A 21,832-nucleotide genomic window follows, 5' to 3' on the forward strand; every position below is an offset into this window, starting at 1 on the left:
ATAGTAAGCTTACAATTTTTAACTTCCCGCTTAGAAAATCGATGATTTTCAAAAATTTCGGGAAGTTATTGTTTTCACTTCGATTTTCGAAAATCGAGTTTTCATCAGAGTCGACGTTTTGAGGTCCTAGGAAGCTATTCTGACTATATTCAAAATGATGTCCGAGTGTCTGTATGTATGTGCGTGCGTGCGCGCGCGCGCGCGAGTGTGTGTGTGTGTGTGCGTGTGTGTGTGAATGGTCTATAACTTTTTAACTAATGAATCGATTTGGATATTTAAGGCGGCAATCAAAAGAGCTTGTTGGCCATTAACTTTCCTGAAAATTTCAGATCCAAATGATCAAGTAGACTCGAAAATATCGACGAATTTTTCAGTTTTTCATTGATTTCTCAGAAACGAATTGAACAATCGACGCCAAAATCTATTAGGACCTAGAACTCAATAAAACGCGTCGAATGCCGTCTTAACCATCTTAATCGGTAAATTTGTTCGAGAGATATCGTTGGAGAAAGAAATGGTAAAAAACGGTTTTTTTTTAATATCTTCAAAACGGCTAAATCGATCGCTTTCAAATTCTAATCAGCTCTAGAATTCATTAAAACGCGTCTATTGCTACCTTGAACGTCAAAATCGGTTAATTAGTTCAAAAGATATCAGCGTTGAAAAGTTAAAAAAATAACATTCTATGTTATTTTTTCCACATAAATCAAAATGCCTTATACTAAAACAGATCAAAATGCCTTGTTCTAAAATGTGTCTAAAATCTTACAAACTTTACTTCTTTATGGTTTCTTTTGATTACCATGTAATGCTATCAAACTGGTTATTTAGTTTAAACTATATTATTAACGAAAAAATCGAAAAAACACAGTTTCTAATCATTTTTTCAGATATTTTACATATTATTGCTCTGACCTAAGCAAAAACTCATTCAAATCTTGATTTCGATCACTGACATTAATTTCTACCTCATAACATTCAGTTTATTGAACATAATCGGAAGTTAAAATTTAAAAACCACTTGTTCATTAATGATTTTCGATTCTTTAACTTTTAAACTTTAGCATAAAGCGTAACTTGTTAGAGTTTAAAAATTTCATAAAAAAACAATTACATGCAATAAGATTTTTTAGCTTGAAGAGCGCAAAAATATAGTCACATTAATATTTTTGAGCTCCTTGAGCTCGAAAACAGCGGGAAGTTTTGGGGCTGGCCCGCAGGGCCAATCGACGCCCGGATTTTTTTTATTGTAAAATTTTAAAATGCATATATCTCATGAACGGTGCACTTTAGCCATATAAGTGTCATAAGCAATTTTGTAAAGGGCAAAATTTCCTAAAAGATTGGTCTTATGTATTTTTTTTTTAAGATGAGCAGTTTCTTCACTATTAACAAAAATAAATGAAAAAAAGTGAAGAATTGACTTTCGGAGCTGATACAATTGACATGGATCGAGTTCGACCAAAACCGTTTCATACACTTTAAAAAGCAACAATTACTCTACAAATAAGAACTAATTTCAAAACGATAGCTCAAAACCGGGCTAAGTCAAAGTAATTTAAAAGAAAAGTTATTCCATTTCCATGCATTTAAAGGGGGGGGGGGTAATGGCTAAAAATCTAATTTTATTCTATTTTCTTATAGTTACACATTTTAAGAATATAATCTCCAAATTTGAAGTCGATCAGAGGAAAACTCTCGAAGTTATTTAGTTCGTCTTCTTTTATACTGTAGCTTCGATAGCTGCCCCTGATTAAAAAAAGCGATTAGAAGTGATTCAAAAATTTCAAATTATTTCGAATCGAATCAAATTCTTGTACGGTATTTAAAAGTATTTGAATAGATTGGAAATTTTTAAATTAGAATACTTTTTAATCACCACGGCGATTATAAAGTATTTAGAGCGATTCAGAGTCATAAAATTTCAAAACTTTTTAATTCACTTTTGATATTAGAGAATATTCAAAGTGATCTAAAATTTTAACTTTATAATATTTTTGAATTTACTTAAACGATTAGAAAATATTTAAAGCGATTCAAAATGGTCAAGTTTCAATACTTTTTAATTCACCTCAGCGATTGAAAAGGATTCGAAAGTATCTAAAAAATCGAATCCCTCCGAATTCTCTCTAATCCCCTCAATGAACCAGAAATGAGACTATTACTTAGCGATTGAGAGAATTTGAAGGTATTCAAAAAATCAAATCTCTCCGAATTCTCTCTAATCTCCGAATGAACCACCAGAAATTAGACTATTATTTAGTGATTGGAAAGGATTCGAAGATTTTCAAAAAATTGAATCAGTCCGAATCTATATCTATAAAATCATAAGTGTTTTTTTTTAACAAGTATCACGCAAAAACTACTGATTATTTTGACATGAAATTCGCATCATAAAATTCTGCGTGTTTCAAACATTCCTTTTGATCCTCAATCTTATGAGAAAACACGTATATTTTAAACTCAATAAATTAAATAAATAATTTTTTTCGTTCGATCGTTATGATTGTGGTGTTATTATTTCTAATTTAAGTGTGTATTATTAATTCATTAAAGGTTATTAAGATTATATGAATAAGATTGCAGAGGAAGTTACAGGTAAAAACCATAGTTATGAAAACGATTTTAATCTTAAAAAACAAATCGTGACTAAAATTTAATTTACGCTTAGCGAAGCAGGCGGGTAACGGCTAGTTCTCTCAAATCCCTCAATTGACCAGAAATTAGACTGTTATTTAGCGATTGAAAAGAATTCGACGGTATTCAAACAATTGAATCATCCCAAATCTCTTTGTAAACCAGAAATTCGAGTATTATTTAGCGATTAAAAAAGATTCGAAGATATTAAAATATTATAATTTTTAAATCGTTTCAAATCTCCTCATAAACAAAAAATTTAAATTATTATTTAGCGATTAACTGAAAATTTTTTGAAATTTTTTTTAATTGTTTCAGATTCGTTAGAGACAGGTAATAAAAAACGATTTGTACGAATTCGATTCTTTAAAACTTGAGGGATTCAAAGTATTTGAAAGTATTCAAATGTATTAAAAAAAATTTTTTTTGAATCTCTTTAAATTGATTTTTTTTATCAGGGTGTGGGTGGTCGGAAAGGGAGTGAAGGTATCGGTTGGGTGTGCGACGAAAACGACATCTGTCAACCGCATTAAATTATCCTCAAAAAGCGCAGAAAGAATACGGCAGGTTTTTATAAACAAATAATTAAAATTTCTAAAGATCGCGAAATATATTTTCAATACTACATTTAAAAGGTAGAAAAAAATAGATTAGATTGTGCTCAAAAAATTAAGTATAAAAAATTTTAATAAATATAAAATAAATTTTATTTTGAACGACATAAGGTTATCTAGTAATAATAATAATAACACCAATAATAGTCATAATAATAAATCAGTTAAAATAATTATATTTTTTTCAAATTTAAAAACATTCATTCGCATATTAAGTTAAAAAATTAAAGTGATTTCAAGTATTCGTAATTTAAAATTTTAAAACTCAATAATATAAAAAATTTTGTGTTCAAAATTTGTAATTTAAAAAATTGCTCGTCATAATTTTTAGCCAAAAATGAATATCATGGATGGAAATGTGTAAAAATTGCAATTACTATTCCTGCCAGGATTTTTGCAATTAACAACTTAACAACTATTTGGTCTGATTTTTTAACACTGCTCCCATTTAACTATTCCCGAGACAAGTGCAATTTAACGCGTATTTCGTCCGCTGCGGGCGCTACAATCGATTCGATTGTCACCATCCGATACTTCGAACCCTGCCAATACAGTTTATCTACTTGGCAATCATTCTAACCTATATTGTTCTGTTTTAAAAAATTTGTGTGTAAGTTGAATAAAAATTTTTTTTTTTTTTTTTTTTTTTTTCATTTTTAGCATTTAAAATTTTGAAAAAATAGTTTCGAGGAAAGTGCATTTAACGTTTTACATGTTAAAAATTTAAAAGCCCGTAAGTACTGCTTCTTAAAAATTATATTACCGATTTGTTTCAAATTTGGAACACACTTTTTACTTATAAAAAACCTTCTTCCAAAGTTAAGTTTTATAATTTTTTTTACATCAACGGGGTTTTCCACCCCCAAAATGGCGCAAATTTTCATAAAAAATGGCAATTTTTAATTGAAATGTAATAGTGCGTTTCGACTTGAAAATCAAGCGCTAAAGTCTAGTTGACCTACGGCCACCTATTTTAATAATTGTATGTTAATTGTCACTCTTTAGTCACCCGGGGTCAAGTCAGAGGCCCCCTAGATCGCATTCTATTGAGATAATAGTGGGGTAGTTTCCCACCCTCAGAATCTTCCTTTAAGAGGGCCAGCAAACAGTTGCTCGGAGACTTAGGCCCTGGGTACCACCCAGAATAGACCAGTAGGGTAGTGGACTGATGACGCCTAGCGAGGTTCCTACTCTACAAACAGAGCTCATTATAATTTATTTAAGCCGGCCTAACGATAAGTCTAGTCATATCTAGTCATTGAGTCCAGTGTTCAGTTTTATTTAATTTATTTTATATCTTTGAGTTTGTTTGTCCGTTATTAATAGCCGCAGTGATTATTATATAAATTATTTATTTGAAGAACGTTTTAATTGACCGCATTTCTAGTCAAATTTCTACACGCGGTCGTTTAGTAAAGTTAAAGTTAAATTTGATTAGTGCCGATAAAATTCGTAAGTGTTATCACACCATTGCTGTCCATTTCCTGCGATTTTCTACCACAGAAGATTGGGCCTACATCGTTGCTGCCACGTTTGCTGCCTATGGATATTGAGGGTCATTTTCACCTACACTTACAAGGATAGAGCATGCAGTAACGTACAGCGTAAGTGGGATTCCGTTTTCAACAAATTAAATTTATACTTGGTCTCCTCCCACGTAAATTAAAATATCAGAAACTTATGTACTAAATTTTATTCTAATAAATTCTATTGGGGAAATTTTCATATTGTAAATGGGTATTTGGTTAAATAAATATGATATTTTCTCTTCGATAATGCAAAACCATGTCACGATTGCAGATCGTGATGGGCGTAGGTACGATATTCGTATAAAATGTAGTGAATAAAAGGGTACTTACATTGATCAAGGAACGATCCTATGACCTGGACTCACGTGACCAAATGCTCAGTTTATTCTATTTTATGTTTAATTCACGCCCACACAATATTGTTGAGGACAATATTGATAAAACCCAAAACGATTTCCAATTTATTATGTGACTGATTTAATTTCATAATCAAACATCGAGCGGTAAACGTAAGATTGTGTACCCCCTACTGTGAACTATCGGTCTGAGCGGCTAGACAGGTAGAAAAATAAGGGATAAAGGAAAGGTGGAATGCCGAAAAGCCTCGTGAAGCTAGTATCTCATTGTTAAAGTAATATTGTCTGATAAATAATGTTTTTCAAATGTTTTATGTTAACGAGTATTTATTTATTAAGGACTCAATATTCTCAAAATACAAAAGGGTTACAAATGGCAATATTTAGAAGAGTAAATATAAAAGTAAATGTTTCATGCATATGGTTTACAAATATTTCAGAGTTTATTAAAATAAAAATACCAAACAATGGTTACAATGTTTAAAAACTTACCCTAAACAGGTTTTGGTGAGATGTCAGGACTGTCAGCAGTAACACAGGAATCTTATTCACAACGCGTTCTCGCGGTTAATTATTGTGATTCTAATTTATCGAATTATTTATTTATTTAGTATGCTTTGTTGTATCACTTTCAATGTTTATGCGTTTTTAAACTTCTGTAGGTTGAAGTAAAATGAAGGTCTTCGCGCTTCTTGCAGTAAAATAATTTCAATGTATTCAAATTCTTCGCGTCTTCGGGGTAATATAAAATATAAATTTATAAAATCTTCGCGTATTTTCGCGGTAAAAGCATTTCAAAATATTATTAAAATGCTTCGCTTTTTCGCGGCAAAATATTATTTAAAATCTTCGCATTTATCACGGTAAAAGATTCTTTGATTTTTCACGTTTCTCGTGGTATATTTCAATATAAAAATAATTAAAAAAATGAAATTAAACGGATTAAAATAAGATGAAGATAATCAATGCTGTACCAGTGCTAAACGGTTGATATTAGTTCACGACTTACAACGATCAAGGACCGATCCAATGATCTGGGGAAAACTTTGATGCTCGAGAGGAAGTACTTAAAATTAAAATTAAGAGCTGAAATTTTCAGGGAATTTTTCTCTCATCATAAAAAACAAAATTTTCTTGTGTCCGCTAAATAAAAAAATGTTCATTTCAAATGAAGCACCCTAATATATATATATACCTTGGTCCGAAGTTATACATTTCGGTACTCCGTGGCATAAAATCCAGTGCAGCGATAGTGCATGTGCTATCGTCTCTGTAGTTCCATTGAATAACGGGACAGCTTCAGGAAACCTCGTGAATCGGTCGATGATCATTACACCCTGATGAAAGCCTCTTGACGTTTTTAAAGACACTAAGTCGATGTGTATGTGCTCGAATAGCTCGATTGGTAATTCGAAGTTAGCGATCGGTGATGATACATGTCTTTGGATCTTATTTTTCTGGCAATCGATGCAAGATTTCGCCCATTCACGGCAATCTTTATTAATCGACGGCCAGACGTATCTTTTAGAGAATATTTTCAGTGATCCTTTGATTCCAGAGTGAGCGAGCGTGTGTAGCGAGTCGGACACTTCTCTCCTCAGCGATCCTGGAACGTACCTGACGAAGTGTCACAATACAGTGCGAACCGATTATGAAGATGTATCGTCTTTAAAGTTAAGGCAGTTGTTTGACGTAACAACTGCTGAAGTTCACCGTCGGTTTGTTGAGCGTCGGCAAGTACTTGCGACGTTATAGCAGTGAATACTGCTTTGACACGTGACAATATGTCAGTGACAATATTGACGGTACCCGACACATGCCGAATATCGGTGGTAAATTGACCGATAAAATCGGGTCAGCCTCGTAGATAGCGTTCAACTCGCGGTCGTACGTCGACAATTTTTGAATCAACGGGGACATTTTTTGACTGAAAAATGCGGTAATCGGAAAAAATAGCTCCGGACAAAATAGACCCGGAAAAAACAGACTCGGAAGAAATAGACTGGAAAAATAGACCCAGCAAATCAACTTTTCAGCTGACTACCGATTTCATGAAGAACTTCATACTCGGCCTTACAATTTTATGATGACATGTCTTTCAATGTCTATCAATTCGGAACTCGGTGACACAACATTTGGCCCGAACGATAAAACACCCGATGCCAAAATACCCGACGACAAAATACCCGCAAACCAAAATACCCCCAACAAAACACTCGCAATCTAAAACACCCGCCACACGGTGTGACGCTTTTTGGGACCAAGACAATTCATCCCGAAAATCAATTAAATAAATAAAAATAAGAAAGGAGAAAAAAATCTCTTTGTTTATTTCTTTCCGTGAAAAAACAGTATCTCAAAAAGAGGATCCAGGGGCGAAGCCTCGGTAGGGTTCAGGGACCTAGTGCCACTTTTGACATTTCTTTATATGAGGGTATATTATTTTAATTGCACACATACACAATTCATGAAACAAGGGGGCTATTTTTCACACTTTTCTGTGTGGGTATATTTTTGTGGTTGCACACACACAAAATTCGTGAAAGAAGGGCGCTATGTTTCACACCCTTTTTTGTGTGGGTATATTTTTTTAATTACACACACAAAATTCGTGTTTAATAACAATAATTGTTGTTAGTATTTTGTCTGATAATAAAGCTTCTCGATTTTTTCACCATCAATTTTCATCACAGTGAATGAAAATATAACCCGAGAAATAGAAATAGTAAGTTATTAACATGGGTCATTCCATCTCAAATCAACGACATTGCGACGGTGACCCTCTTGAATTTTTTTGATTTTTGAATATGTTTTCATACATGTAAAAAGAAGTTTTCAGCTAAAATTTTAGCTCTTTATCTCCATCCACTCCGGAGTTGTCATTTTTGCTTACAAAATGAATAACTTTGACTATAGTTATGATAATTTCACGTTATGGGCGGTTATTTTGTTCGATTTTTAACGCTCTTTCTGAAAAAAAATTAAAAATCAGAAACAAAAAATTTTGTAATGCTTTTTCGGCCATTTTTAGTCAAAAAATTAGTTTTTCGTTCAAACGGATACTTTTAATTTAAAAAAAAAAAATTCTCAAAGTTCTATGTTGAGAAACAAAATTTTTGAGCCGTAACCCACGATGGGCATCCAGTAACTTCTAATGAAAAGAATTAAAAAACAATGTTTATTCTGTAATTTTAATTTATTTTCTTTCTAAAATCACGTAATTTCTCCAAATAGTCTCAAAATATTATCTCATAGTAATATTAGATAAGTACTACCAATAATAACGTAGTGGATTTAAAAGTAATAATTGTGAATAATACGATGTAACGGTCGATATAATTGAACTGTAATTTAAAAAGATGCAACAAATTGCAGAAGAAGTACTTAACTTATTCATTTTCGTGTAAAATGATATTTTGCACTGAGAATAGGAAGAAAAAAGTAATGTTATGTATTGTGAGAATATCTGAAAACATTCTGTAATATTAAAAGAAAAATTAATCAAAATAACATAAAAAAAAAAAAAATTGTTTTTTAATTTATTTTACAAAAAGTTATTCGATGCCCATCCTGGTTTATTACTCAAAAATTTTGTTTTCTAACATAGAATTTTAGGAATTATTTTGAAAAAAATTATAAGTGTTCCATTGAACGAACAACGAATTTTTTAACTAAAAATGGCCGAAAAAGCATTCTAAAATTTTCTGTTTCTGATTTTGAATTTTTTTTTCAGAAAGAGCGTTAAAAATCAAACAAAAATGACCCCCCATGACATAAGATTATCATAACTCTAGTCAAAGTTATATCCTTTTTAAGCAAAAATGATAACTCCGGAAGGAGTGGAAATAAAGAGTTAAAAATAGAGCTCAAGACTTCTTTCTACATGTATAAAAACATATCAAAAAATCAAATAAATAAAAAAGGGTCACCGTCGCAATGTCGTTGAGTTGAGATGGAATGCCCCACATGCTTTTTTATTTTTTAATTCAATTTTTAGATTCCCTGATTAAACAAAAATATTTGTGATGATTAAAAAAAATACAAAAACTAATTCAAAGTATTAGTTACACATTATCAGTTAATATTCAAAATTCTTGAGCACCATTCAAATATTTAAATTTTGGGCTAAAATCTTTAGCATAGATATGATTTTACAAATATAAACTATTGCTGCCACGACAAAGAAAAAATTTAGAAGTACAAAATCCGAATTTTGATCATTTTTGATATTTTCAAAGTTCGTGAGCTACCTCTTGAAAATTTTTTATCGAGCTGATTTTCGGAGAGGCTTCTTAAAACATCTTAAGAACGGTTTTCAGATAATTTTGTCCCAGCTTTTCTCTGAAATAAAAGCTCTAAACGTAAAATAAAGACACAGACCCGATGCTTTACTCTATGAATTAGCGAAGTGCACTTGAATTTTTTGATAACTTCCATTTGTTTACGAGAAAAGCTTGGACAAAGTTCCTATTTAATGTACAAGTGCAACAGAGATAGTACCGTTTATCCAGTTGAGTGCGAATAGAGAAACAAATGAAAACGCTTCTTAAGCCAACAAATTTTTATAAGTGACTGGAAAAAAAATAGTTGTCATTTTTGAGTCAGTCCAATATACATATATAAATTTTTTTACGAATGGTATTTTTGAACCCTACTTAACCAATTATGATAGGATATAACAAAATTCCTTGAAAAATTGACCATGAGGGCCAATGCAATCGCTAGATTTTGAAAAAATCTACCTTAAAGGACCGCATTTGTTTTAAATTAAGCGTGTGCTAGCGAGAAGGCAGGGAAGTACTGAAAATTTTCAAAAAATTTACCTTCCATTCTGGCTGCCAGATAGCATTTTTTTATCATACTTCTAAAAACAATAATTTATATACTCGAATTCTGATTTATAACAATGACCAGAAATATGAGGTTTTTCTATCCAATAGTACATGACTTATAGAACGAGATATGAGATAGTCCATTTTCTTTTCATTGCCCTGTTTAAAAATATTGATTGAAAAGAATTAAAAATTATGAAATTCGAATTCTTTTCAATAATTTCAATTCTTTTGTTTGTATATATAGATATACAGTTTGCAAGGAGTGACTGCTTCTCAATTCTTTTCAATCAGTATTTTTAACCCGGGTGTTTAATCCAAAATATTAGTTCATCTAGGCATTAATATTTTCATGCTCAAACTCGACGTTCTAACAGTTTTTCGGATCTTAAAATCTATGGGCAATGACAAGTATTTTCTTTCAGATTTCGCGAAAAAATTGACTATCGGTTAATCACGTTGTCTTTTCTTTCAGATCCCTGCCAAAGTTAAGCAGCCAAGACGATGATGGACCAAATTCTCACACCCATTATATAGGAGTGGCACATTTTGAACCTATACCACACGATCATGATTTCTGTGGGAGAGTCGTCATAAATGTGAGAAGCTACTTACTTTTTATGAACTAAAATAAATTTTATAGAAGGCTCTTGTTTAAAAATTAAAACTTACTATAGAGTTAGCAATCGTCAGCTAATCATTTAGAACACAGTGATAATTTAAATTAAATCATCCTTTATAATAAATAAGTCTTAATAAATATTCTCTTGTCTGAGGATATACTAATTTAGTAATGCAATCAAAACGATCTTTGAATGTATGGAATTTTTTGAATGAATATTTGAGCTGTAGAAAGGTAAAATTAGTAGTAGTTTGATCTTGGTTTAGAGGTAGTAAAATTAATATGGAGTTGCTATTAAGCCTTTAATATTTACGAGAAAATGCTTATAAATTACTGATAGATCATAATTGCGTAAGCAATTTTTTGTCATACTTGCTCGGAAAATTCAATTTCCGAGCACTGGGTAGCGTCCACAAAGGTGCTGATTTCTGGAGACCCTACTTTAACGTCTCTATTTTGCGGCTTAGTCCGCACCTCGACTGTACTTTTTTTCTAAAACCAAATGAAAATGAAAGGGGCTGTACGGATGTCAGTTTGGCTCACTGCTGACTGGTAGACTAGTGGCACTGCACACGGCCACAAGTTCCGTGTGCGAGATTAAATGCAGATTCCATCTTTTTTTTGAAAAGGTAATCGAGCTATGTATATTTTTTGTTTCTGTCTTTTAACTGCGAAATTCTGTGAGCATCGCTACTATTCCCATTGAGATTAGGAGTGGCCGAAGTTTTATTTATGGTGAAATAATAGGCAAGGAGGGGGCCTAGTGGGCTCCTTAGAATTGTCAAAACTTCGAAAAATATGAGGGCAAAGTGATCCCCTCAAAATTTTCTATATGTCAATAAATTCGAACGGATAATAACCTCAATTTAAAAAAATGATTTGGAATAGACCAAAACAATTTGAAATGATTTAAAACAATTTGAATCGACTAATATATAGATATACACTTAACATGGAGTAAATCATTTTTCTTAATCAGGGAAGTTTATCGAAATTTATTATGTAATGAGGGCTCAAATAGACCATCAAAGCTGTTCATTAAATATAATTTATAAGTGAGGGGGGTAAAGTGGGTCTCTTAAGAAAAATAATTATAATATTATTAATTTTTTTTTACGCGATTACTTCTTTTTAGACCCTTGATACTTATTCTCATTTTATTATGCTGCGTCCAGTAAAATTGAAAAATCGAAAATTAGAGGCAAAGTGTGCTTACCAAAAAATTTCGGATTTGATATTTTTTATTCTTTACACGTATGATATTTGCAAGTAACTATAAAACAATTGTATTAGAATAATTAAAAAAATTGTTTTAATAGTCTACTGCGATCTAACTTTTTTATTTTTAACACGTTTTAAAAATAAAATTTTATTATCTTCAATATTCATAATTTTCTAATTAAAAGTTTATTAATAAACTATTCAAAGCATTTATAAAACTGTGAAAATTAGCTTTTAAAACAATTTGTGTTGTTTGTAATTTGTAAGCATAAAAATTTTTTCAGAGACAAAAAATATACATAGGTCGATTACCTTCCCAGGATAAAGAAGGGATCTGCACTTATCTCGCTCACGGAACTTGTGTACGTGTGTACACAGCCACTTTCAACATGTGCAAGCGTACACATGTTGGAAGTGACCTTGTACAGTGCCACTAGTCTACCAGTCAGCAGTGAGCCAACCCAGCTTCCGAAGTAGAAAAAAGAATCACATTCTAGCTTGCCGACCGAAGATTTTAAGTAGTTTTTCCACAATTTCTATTGAGTGGTAGCGCTGATTGTCTCTCTGCCTGCAGTTTATTGCAAAGGAGACCTAATGTTATTAGAATAACGACGCCATTTCACTAATAACTAACACACGTTGCAGTATAGTGATTAGTGTGTCTTTCATTACAGTATTTTAAATATTTATTTAATAATTAATAAATATTTTTCTATAAGTGATAGAAAGTAAAAAAAAAGACTGCAGGTCTCTCAAATTGAATTTTCTGAATAATAATGACAAAAAATATTGTATGTCATATATGACCGCTCAGTGGCGATTCAGACAATCGCGATTTTACGATATTCTCCTTATGTTTGTGAAGCTATTTTACAAAAACGAAATATATTTACACTCGTTTTTGCAAATCCACACCACAAACTTTAGGCTCGTATCACAACATCGAGATTGTCGGTAAATCGCCACTTTATGGCTTTATGACGTAAATATCTCTTACGCATAATTGTATTAGTATCTACAGTTTCATAGCACCAGAGTCATTATGTCCATCAATTAAATTAAAATTAGTATCTCCTATTTCGAATAGGCTGATTCAATAACTCTACCGTTATTTATATAGTTTTTAATACTATCATGGAACAATTAATCAATTTATGTTAATAAGCGACAATTATTTAGAAATAGAAATACAATATTAATTCTGTGAATCATTTCTTGGCCACTCACTTGTTCTGAAATTGATAATGACATGTGGAGAGGACTCTTTTTAGGGTCGTAAGGTACGGAGTCACGTCTAACCATTTTATCTCAAAGCAGCCTGTTGACCAGTACCGGAGAATGGTGCCACGGACGGGCCTCTGTAAGCCCATCTCATCTAGAGTCTCTTAATTTCGTAAGATGGAAGGAGTGTTAGACCCACAGAGGTATGAACTCGTGATGGTTGTGGTTAGACACCACATTTTAATCGTGCGAATTCTTTGAACTCACGTTCGGTTAACGTCTATCTTGGTCTGTACTTGATTATATTTTTCGATCAAGGGCGTCGTTTGGGGAATACATGGGGATGTACGAAACACTCGTATACCTAAAAAGGTAAGGAAATGGACTCCATAAGAAAGGGTAAGCATTTGGAATTAAATCGTCACTACTTAGCTCGTTATATTATTAAATATACGTGTATGCCACCGTGGACACCAACTTTTTTACCTCGCGCGATTTGCTCACAGTACTATAAACTCTTCACAACAAAAAAATAAGCAGTCTAGACTTAGTAGAAAATAAGGTGATAAAACGAACAGTATTTATTTTACCAGAGAAGTTTCTAAATCTGTTCAACAGATGTTTAAAATTGGGGGTATTCCTAAACACGTCCTACATTCCTTACTGAAGACATAATCTTCAGTCATCAGATTGACTTTATGACCAAGAGGTCGAATGAAGATGCGATTGTTGAGATGAAGTGCCCGCTAGCTTCGAAAATAAAGAACCTGGTAATCGAAATTCTCTTCAATATCTCCGGTGTTTTTAACCGAGTGTGGTGGCCACAAGATTTCGTCGGGCTGAAGAAAAGGGAATGTCCCAGGAATATTTACATAATAGTACAATATTTCTTTATGAACAGGTTGGTAGTGCTATCATGGAGATTTAAAAACGAAAATAAAGCACAAACTAGGGAATGCCCGCAGAAATCAGTAGTGGGACCTCTACTTTGAAATATTATAATTGATGATTTATTTAAAAAATTAGAATTTACTGAACTCAGAAAAAATCAGTAGCCTATACTGACGATCTCCTCGTCATCACAGAAGACACTTTTCGTGGCGATATTGAGACAAATGCTCAACAGATTGCAGATTTGATACTAGAATAGTGTCATTCCATGAAACTGATGCTGCCTAAGACAAAGGTAAAATCAATTTTCCCAAGAGAAAATACATTCAACGCCGTGTTAAGACAAAGTTCTGAACTCCAACAAAGCAAGGAAACATCAAAACTCCAAGTATGAGTCAAAACCAGCGGAAATTTTAATAGGAAACACAAAGATAGCATTTTTAACAAAATTTACTATAAATTTGACTTCAAGCTCAGATAACTTCTGAACAGTTGGATTTATCAAAAGATGATAAGAGACATTTTTTGTAGAGCGTTCAATTTCCTACAAAAATATTTACTGTACATAAAAATCCGTATGTTTGTTTGTGAGCTAGAAAATTCTAAAAAAAAAAAAAAGTTTTTTCCCGTGTTATTTAAATGGAAAATAGAAAAATGGATTGAGGCAGACCTTAATATTATTACTAAGAGCTTGGATTGGTAGAAAAATTTTTATTTTCAGATATTCTTTCAATTTTTAAATACCATAAAAAATTTTTTTAAATTTGTAGTGGCTGTTCGTGAGGCCCCACACGCAAATGAATTTTCGATCTGATTATTAGCTCTACACTGTAAAAAATCACCGGGGTAAGTCCAAGCGGTGTAAATGTTAAAATCAGCGGTGTTAAATTTCAACACCGAAAGCGGTGTAAAAATAACGCCGCCGCCGGTGTAAATATTCTAAACCAGTGTTAAAATAACGCCGTCGCCGGTCTAGATATTCTTTACGGGTGTTAAAATATTTTATTTTATGAATATTTTTACTTACTCAATCACTATACTTGTTAATAAATGACATTTTTTATTAATTTTCATAAAAAACTAACGTTTTTTGTGTTTTATAATTTTTAAAGTTCATTCTCCAAGCAGGCGCAGTTTACTTCGCTTTTACACCGGTTACTTCACTTTAACACCGATATTTTTAACACCGGTGAATTATTCCTCCTACACCGGTGTAATTTCATTTTTACACCGGGCGGAGTTAAAATGAGTCCTTTTTTAACACTGCTCTTTTTACAGTGTACGGTAGCACCGATAATGATCACACTCAATAATTCACTTGTAAATTATATTATGGTAGAAGATACAAATGTACGAAGCACGTGTATACCCAAAATAATGAAGAAACAGCCCCTGTAAAAGGTAGTGAGCATTAAAAGTAGCCGATTTTCCGCTTAGCTCCGTTACATCCGTTAAATAGACGTACCCGAATCGACGCCATTCTTGTTTTGGCTCAAAAAATCAAAGTGAATGAAAGTTCGAAAAAGTAGTTTGTCGCTCAGGGATAGAAGAAGTGAATAATAGTTGGTCACAACTTGAATGATTATAAATGGCGAGGACCTTTTTAAGGCAAAACAGTGAGGCCGTGTCTTACTACTTTATGTCGAGAAGGCTTATTGATCAGTACAGGGAACTGGTGCCACTGGCAGGCTCCCGAGCTGCTCTAAACTTTGATTTGGCTTGACTTATCAGAACGCCTAAAATGAAAGGCTCAGAAAATAAAAAATTCATCAGAGAATGAACAAGCGGATAATAGCTTGTTGGGAACCCAAAAAAAAAACAAGTGAAGAAAGCCCTTTACATAGAGTATGAAGCGAAGTTGCGTCCCACCACTTATCCATAAGTAGCCCTGTTGACCAGCGCTGAGAGACTGGTACCACGGGGGACCTGTCCAAGCCCACTGCGGCCAGAGTCTCTTTATTTCCTGAGATGGAAAAAGTGTTAGGCCCACAGAAGTATGGATTCGTGGTGTTTGTGATTAGACACCACATTTCAAAGGGGATAACAGTTGAAAGTAATTGATCTTGAATTCGCTCTGTTACAGTAATCAATTAATTTAACTCTACGTTATTTTGCGCATTGAAATTTAATCGATGGATTCAACGTATAATTCAATGATTATAGTCCTGAGTAACTCATGATAAAATTAATAATTTATCCATCGTTATTATTAATTTATCTTATATATACACATCTTTAAAGGCGAAAATATAATTTTGGGTCTTGGTTAAACAAAAATATCTGTTCATAGGTTTGAATATTGTTCAATCTGTTCCATTAACGAAGCTAACACTAGCGCTCCTTCCATAATAGTTTAAAATTGATTTATTAAATATTGCAGGCTGTGTGTCACGGGAACAGGATAAAGGAGCGCACATCAAGCATTGATACTTATATAATTATTCAATTATCTTCTTTATTTATAGATAAATTATCAAGCGACGCGAGCCTGCATTAGCTGACGCAAGCTGGTGTAGGTACTGCCGTTTTTAAATAATTTAAATTTATTAACTTTTATTTTTACTTCCTTTATCCATAATTATCACATTTTTTCCTGGTTTTCATCTTATGAAATTGTTTTTAAAACTTGCCAATAAAATCAAAATAACAAAATCTTGATGCCTTTGATTGTCGGAATTTTCAAAGAAATTTATGCTAAAATACAAGTTTCAGCTATGATAATTATTTATCAAATTTGGATGAGTTCTAGTTGAGTATAACATTTAAATGATAAGTATTTAGACGTATTGTTTTCTAAGTAGAAACAATTTTTCGCATATTATCATTACGCGTGACGTGAGTCAGTTCTATAAATGTACCTGAAGATCGGAACGCTTTTCACACAATGAAAAAAAAAAAATTGAAAAGTAAAAAATCTACTGGCTGATTAGATTTCCAAAATATTTTACATAGAGATGCTGGTATGTCAACTAAAAATCTTAAGCCACCTCCAACCTCCGGAACTACCCCTTAAGCAGTCAAATTACATAAATTTTTTTCATTTTTGTTGCGTAAAAACGTTCCGATCTTCCAGTACATAACTCTGTTTCTTGAGTTAACTCGATAACACTGCCGTACTTAGGAGGAAGGCAGTAACTTCATCTTACTCCCTTTCTATCTTCCCCATGTTAATTTAACATTGGGAAGATAGAAACCCAGATAGCAAAGTGACATTTTGATGAGTTCTGAATGAGTTCCTATTTATGATTTGGACGTCTTATCAACATCTTAAAGAAGTCTTTAAGAAGTTCTCAAGATGTCGAATGAGCCAACTAGTGAACTCAGTAAGACGTCTTTAAAAAGAGTTCTTTTTTCTGACTTCGTAAATAAGACTTCAATATGAATTTACCATGACGTCTTTAAAGAGCTCTTAATTTTGACTTCATAAAGAAGTTAAAAAAAGAATACATTTAGACGTCACCAAACTGACGTCTTATTTATGGAGTCTTCAAGAACTCTTAATTGAGAGTTTTTAAAAATGACACCTTTAAGAAGTCATAATAAGACTTCTTTAGGACGCCTTCAAAAAAACGTCGTAAAGCAGTCATTCCGACTTGAATGCTGAGTGGGAAGGCAGTAAGTGAAGTTACTGCCTTCTTCCTAAGCACGGCAGAACACCTGATTTATAAACAGTTTATGGAAGCAAATAAAAATTCTCTGATCAATGAAACCATAGCCAGTCATTTTTCTCCTCATTCAGTTAATATATTCCTAATGATCATGAAGCAGGTAGACACCCGAGCTCCAATTTTTCTGAACTTAGCTAGCCAACTGTTTCTCAGTTCCAAGAGGCTGATATAACTGTCAAAAAATTTTTTCCCGGTGACACCTAAATTAAATCATAGGTCATCTTTGTAATTGAGCGTTGGGGGTGTTTAGTCGCCCAGTTACACAGAAATATTCGATCCTAGCGGCCAGTTTGTCAAGTTGAGACTTTCACTAAAACCGAGATCAAAGAACTGTTAATATAAAAGAAAAGTAAATAATAAAGTGAAATTATTCACTAATGATTACTCTGAACTGCGTACCTCAATAACTACTTTGATTGCAAACTGATTATTAAAATGAAAAAGATTTAGTTAAAATAAAATTTTTTTGACCAATTTTCTACTGTCAACGTTAGGATTACCCAAGTCGTACAAGAAACCATAGTGAAGATAAATGATCGAGCTCAATCATCCCAATAATGGTTTAATCTAAAAACAATTTGAGCCCAGGAACGACTTCAATAAAGAAAAAAGTTCAAAAAATTTTCGTCTGTCGATATTTTATTGTTTGGATAGAAGAGATGCCCGAAAAAATTTTTCATCACCAGATTTTAAAATTACAAACTTTAAATTTCAAACAGCTTTTCTCTGAAAACTCTATACAACTATTTTTACAAATAGATAACTTTTCAAAATTCACTGAAAAAATTTTTAATTTTTTTGCTCCTTTAGTTTCTGAGATAAGTGTATTTAAAAGAAAAAAATTCGTAACGATTTGTTACATTTTCCATAATAATAGCATATATAATAGATTTTTGTGATTGACTCTTTGTTCCTACTTTTTCCGTATCTAATTTTGTATACTCAGATAGTTATTTTATACGTATTCTAAAAATAAAGCGGAAAACTAGAAATCATTTTTTTTTTTATCATTGCAGAAAAAAAAATTATTCCTATCAAATGCATCAACGGGTGGACAATCACATTTAATTGATAATAATAAAGCAAATGCAACTGCTTACCAGTTTCAATTTTTATGGAATCGGTGACGCGAATGAAATGGATAAAGGAGAAGAAAAAGAAGTTAATCGAAGATCTAAGAATACAAGAAGATACGTACACATCGGTATTAAAATAATGCTACATGTTAAAATTTGAAATCAACCACGCCCCTTGGAGCGCGCGCGGCATTATGGGTAAGAAAGTACACGGTCGGTCACTTGATCAGCTGTTAAGCGAAAAAATAATAATTTAGAATTATTAAAAAATTAATTAATTAACAAATAGACATTCTGGAATTGTTTAAGATGGCTTCTCTGACACTTCAAATTAGAATATTTTAAGAAAGTACTGATTTTATATTTCCGTGCACTAATAATTAAATTTCACTACTGAGTAAAGTATCAGTAACCAATTTTTAAATTTTTACTTATTTTTTTTTAACAACACGCCAACAGTTTTATAATTCAACATTGATAACGAAAAGTTCGAAATAAAATTCTCTTTTTTTGTGTTACATTATCATTCCGGCTGTGAATGAATTGTGAAATCGGGTAAAACTAAAGAGTTAATAGTTAGGACTTTACTTCCTTGACGGACAGGCTGGCCAATACTCTAAAACTACAAGTGCCGAGAACTCGACAACATCTACGTTCGGTACAATGTTAGGTTCTTTTTTAATATTAACATTAGTTGAAGAAGAGGATCTGGCTTTGGTTCGCGGTAAAATTTGAATAATTCTTTCTGTTATAAGTATATTTCAAAAATCACATAATATTGGGATTTCAGAAGTGGTCAGTAGAAGCTTACGCGTCAGAAAAAATGAATATAATATCAAATACTTTTGTTGAATCTAGAAGAATAAGTCCACAGAGTCGCATCATTATTAAAATTAGGGCAGCTCCATCTATTTTCGTTTTCATTACAACTGCAGACTTTTTTTATATGCAAAGGTGACCCACTTCTCCAAGCCATGACCATAATTGCTACTGAGGATTTCATGTTAAGCGCAATCACGAGATTTATTTATCATTTACAGTCAGCTCAGCCTCTTGATACTAAGTCAGCTGATTAAGCTAAAATATAACGAAACTATCACGGCCACACTGATAGAAAAACTATCTTGATTCAAGAAAAATTTTTTCTTCAAAATGTGGTTCTTGTTTCAAAATTTTTAATTGTTTTAATTCAAGAAATAAGTCTTTGAACTAAAAAATTGAAATTCTCGGATAGAGAAAAAAAATTCTTCGTTTGAGAATTTTATTCTTGGATGAAGCCTTTTTTAATTTGAAACAAAATTCTGACGTATTTCGCTTAAGAATTTCTTGCTCTTGGATTAAGATAGGCAAAATGTAGGTTTTAGACATTACCGACATGCTTCGAGAATGGCGCGATTTTTAAATCAAAATATCGATTTACTCAGCTTGAAAAAAAACTTTTTTTTATATTTTAAAAATGAAAAATTTAAAAATGATTTTTTAGGACTACGTTCATTTACTTTAGATATGTTAAAGTAGAAATTTATTCATAAAAAAATTTTTTTTTCCACTACTTTAAAAACATCTTCCATCAAGGAATTCTTACTTGAACCGAAAATTTAAAGTTCTTAAGGTAATAATACAACATTTTCAGTTAAAGACAAGTAGTCTTGCTTGAAGAATTCAATAGTATCGATTGAAGATAATATAGTTTCGGGTCAAGACACGAGAGTTATCCATCAAAGATACAAAATCTTTAGAACCAAGAAAATCTAAATCAAGACAAGATTTTTTTGAAGCAAGATAATTGGTTTTCTTTAGAAATAAATTCTTGGCTCAAGAAAATATTTCTTGAGTCAATATAAAATTTCTATCAGTGCAGGTACTCTCTCGTTTTCTGGTCACAAAGAATTAGTATTTAAAGAATAAAAACGATTAAATATACTATGCAGTTATAATATGAACAGTAAGTTAATTACGGAACTACAATTGCTACCTGTGTTACATGAAAATGATTAGATGATGTTTAAATTTAATATACACTAATGCAAAAAATTAAAAGAACCGGAAAATTTTAGAAATTTTCTAGTAAGTTTTGCTAGACTGTAACTTTGTGAAAAATAATCATATCAAGATTTTAAAAAAAGTATTTTAAAGCTTGAAATCTCTAGTTTTAATATCTTTTAATCAAATTTTTTTTGAGCTATGGCTACTGCGCAATAATGAGAAATATTACGAGACAAAAATTCAGCTAATCCACATGGAATTCATATATGCGGAAAATATATGCAAACATATATGTCCCAGGTGAAAAAAATTATATATAATTCAATATCATTATATATAATTATATATAGTTACCCAGGTAGGAATCGCCAAGGCTGACTACAGGCCGAGCCTTGGCCCTATTGTCACTTGCCAAGCTTCGGCAGCTGACCATTGGCCCAAGCCTCAGCCAAGGCATGGGCCAATGGTTTGATTACGTTAAGCCGTCTTGGCAGCTGACCATTGGCCGGGGCCTAGGCTGAGGCTTGATCCAATGGTTTGATTAAATTAAGTCGAGCCTCGAGAAGTGACCATTGGCCCGAATCTTGGCCAGGGCCAGGCCCTATGTTTTGATTTTTGTTAAATCGAGACTTTGCCGCTGACCAATGGCCTAAGGATTGACTGAGGCTTGGCCCAATAGTCTCACAATGTTAATTTGAGCCTTGAGACAATTTTTAACTTCCCGCTTAAAAAATCGATGATTTTCAAACATTTCGGGAAGTTATTGTTTTCACCCCTATTTGCAAAAATCGAAATGTCATCAGATGTCGACGTTTTGAGGTCCTAGGAAGCTATTCTGACTATTTTCAGAATGATGTCCGAGTGTCTGTATGTAAGTGTGCGTGTATGTCTGTATGTAAACTCTTGATATTTTTTTAGCTAATAAACCAATTTAAACCAAGAATCTAATCAGCTCTAGAAATTAATAAAACGCGTCGATTGCCACTTCAAACATCAAAATCGGATAATTCGTTCGAGAGTTATCGTGGGAAAAAAAAATGGTAAAAAACGGTTTTTTTTCGATTATCTTTGAAGTAACTCAGCTGATCAATTTCAGAATCTAATAAGCTCTAGAACCTAATAAAACGCGTCGAGTACCACCTTAACCATCTTAATCGGTTCATGCATTTGAGAGATATC

At 32.3% G+C, this 21,832-nt stretch overlaps 1 long non-coding RNA gene across 5 annotated transcripts in view; it reads left to right on the forward strand.

Annotated features, from left to right (window-relative positions):
* The window catches only part of LOC103571361 (potassium voltage-gated channel protein Shaker), a 162,443-nt gene that overhangs the window by 63,819 nt on the left and 76,792 nt on the right, over nt 1-21,832 (forward strand). For all 5 annotated transcript variants that reach the window (XR_008403671.1, XR_001345349.2, XR_008403670.1 and 2 more), the window contains one exon: nt 10,444-10,567. This is a non-coding gene — a long non-coding RNA (potassium voltage-gated channel protein Shaker). The remainder of the gene's footprint in view (nt 1-10,443; nt 10,568-21,832) is intronic.

Source organism: Microplitis demolitor, chromosome 5 (genome assembly GCF_026212275.2).
Source record: "Microplitis demolitor isolate Queensland-Clemson2020A chromosome 5, iyMicDemo2.1a, whole genome shotgun sequence".
In the NCBI taxonomy this organism is placed as follows: Eukaryota; Metazoa; Arthropoda; class Insecta; order Hymenoptera; family Braconidae; genus Microplitis; species Microplitis demolitor.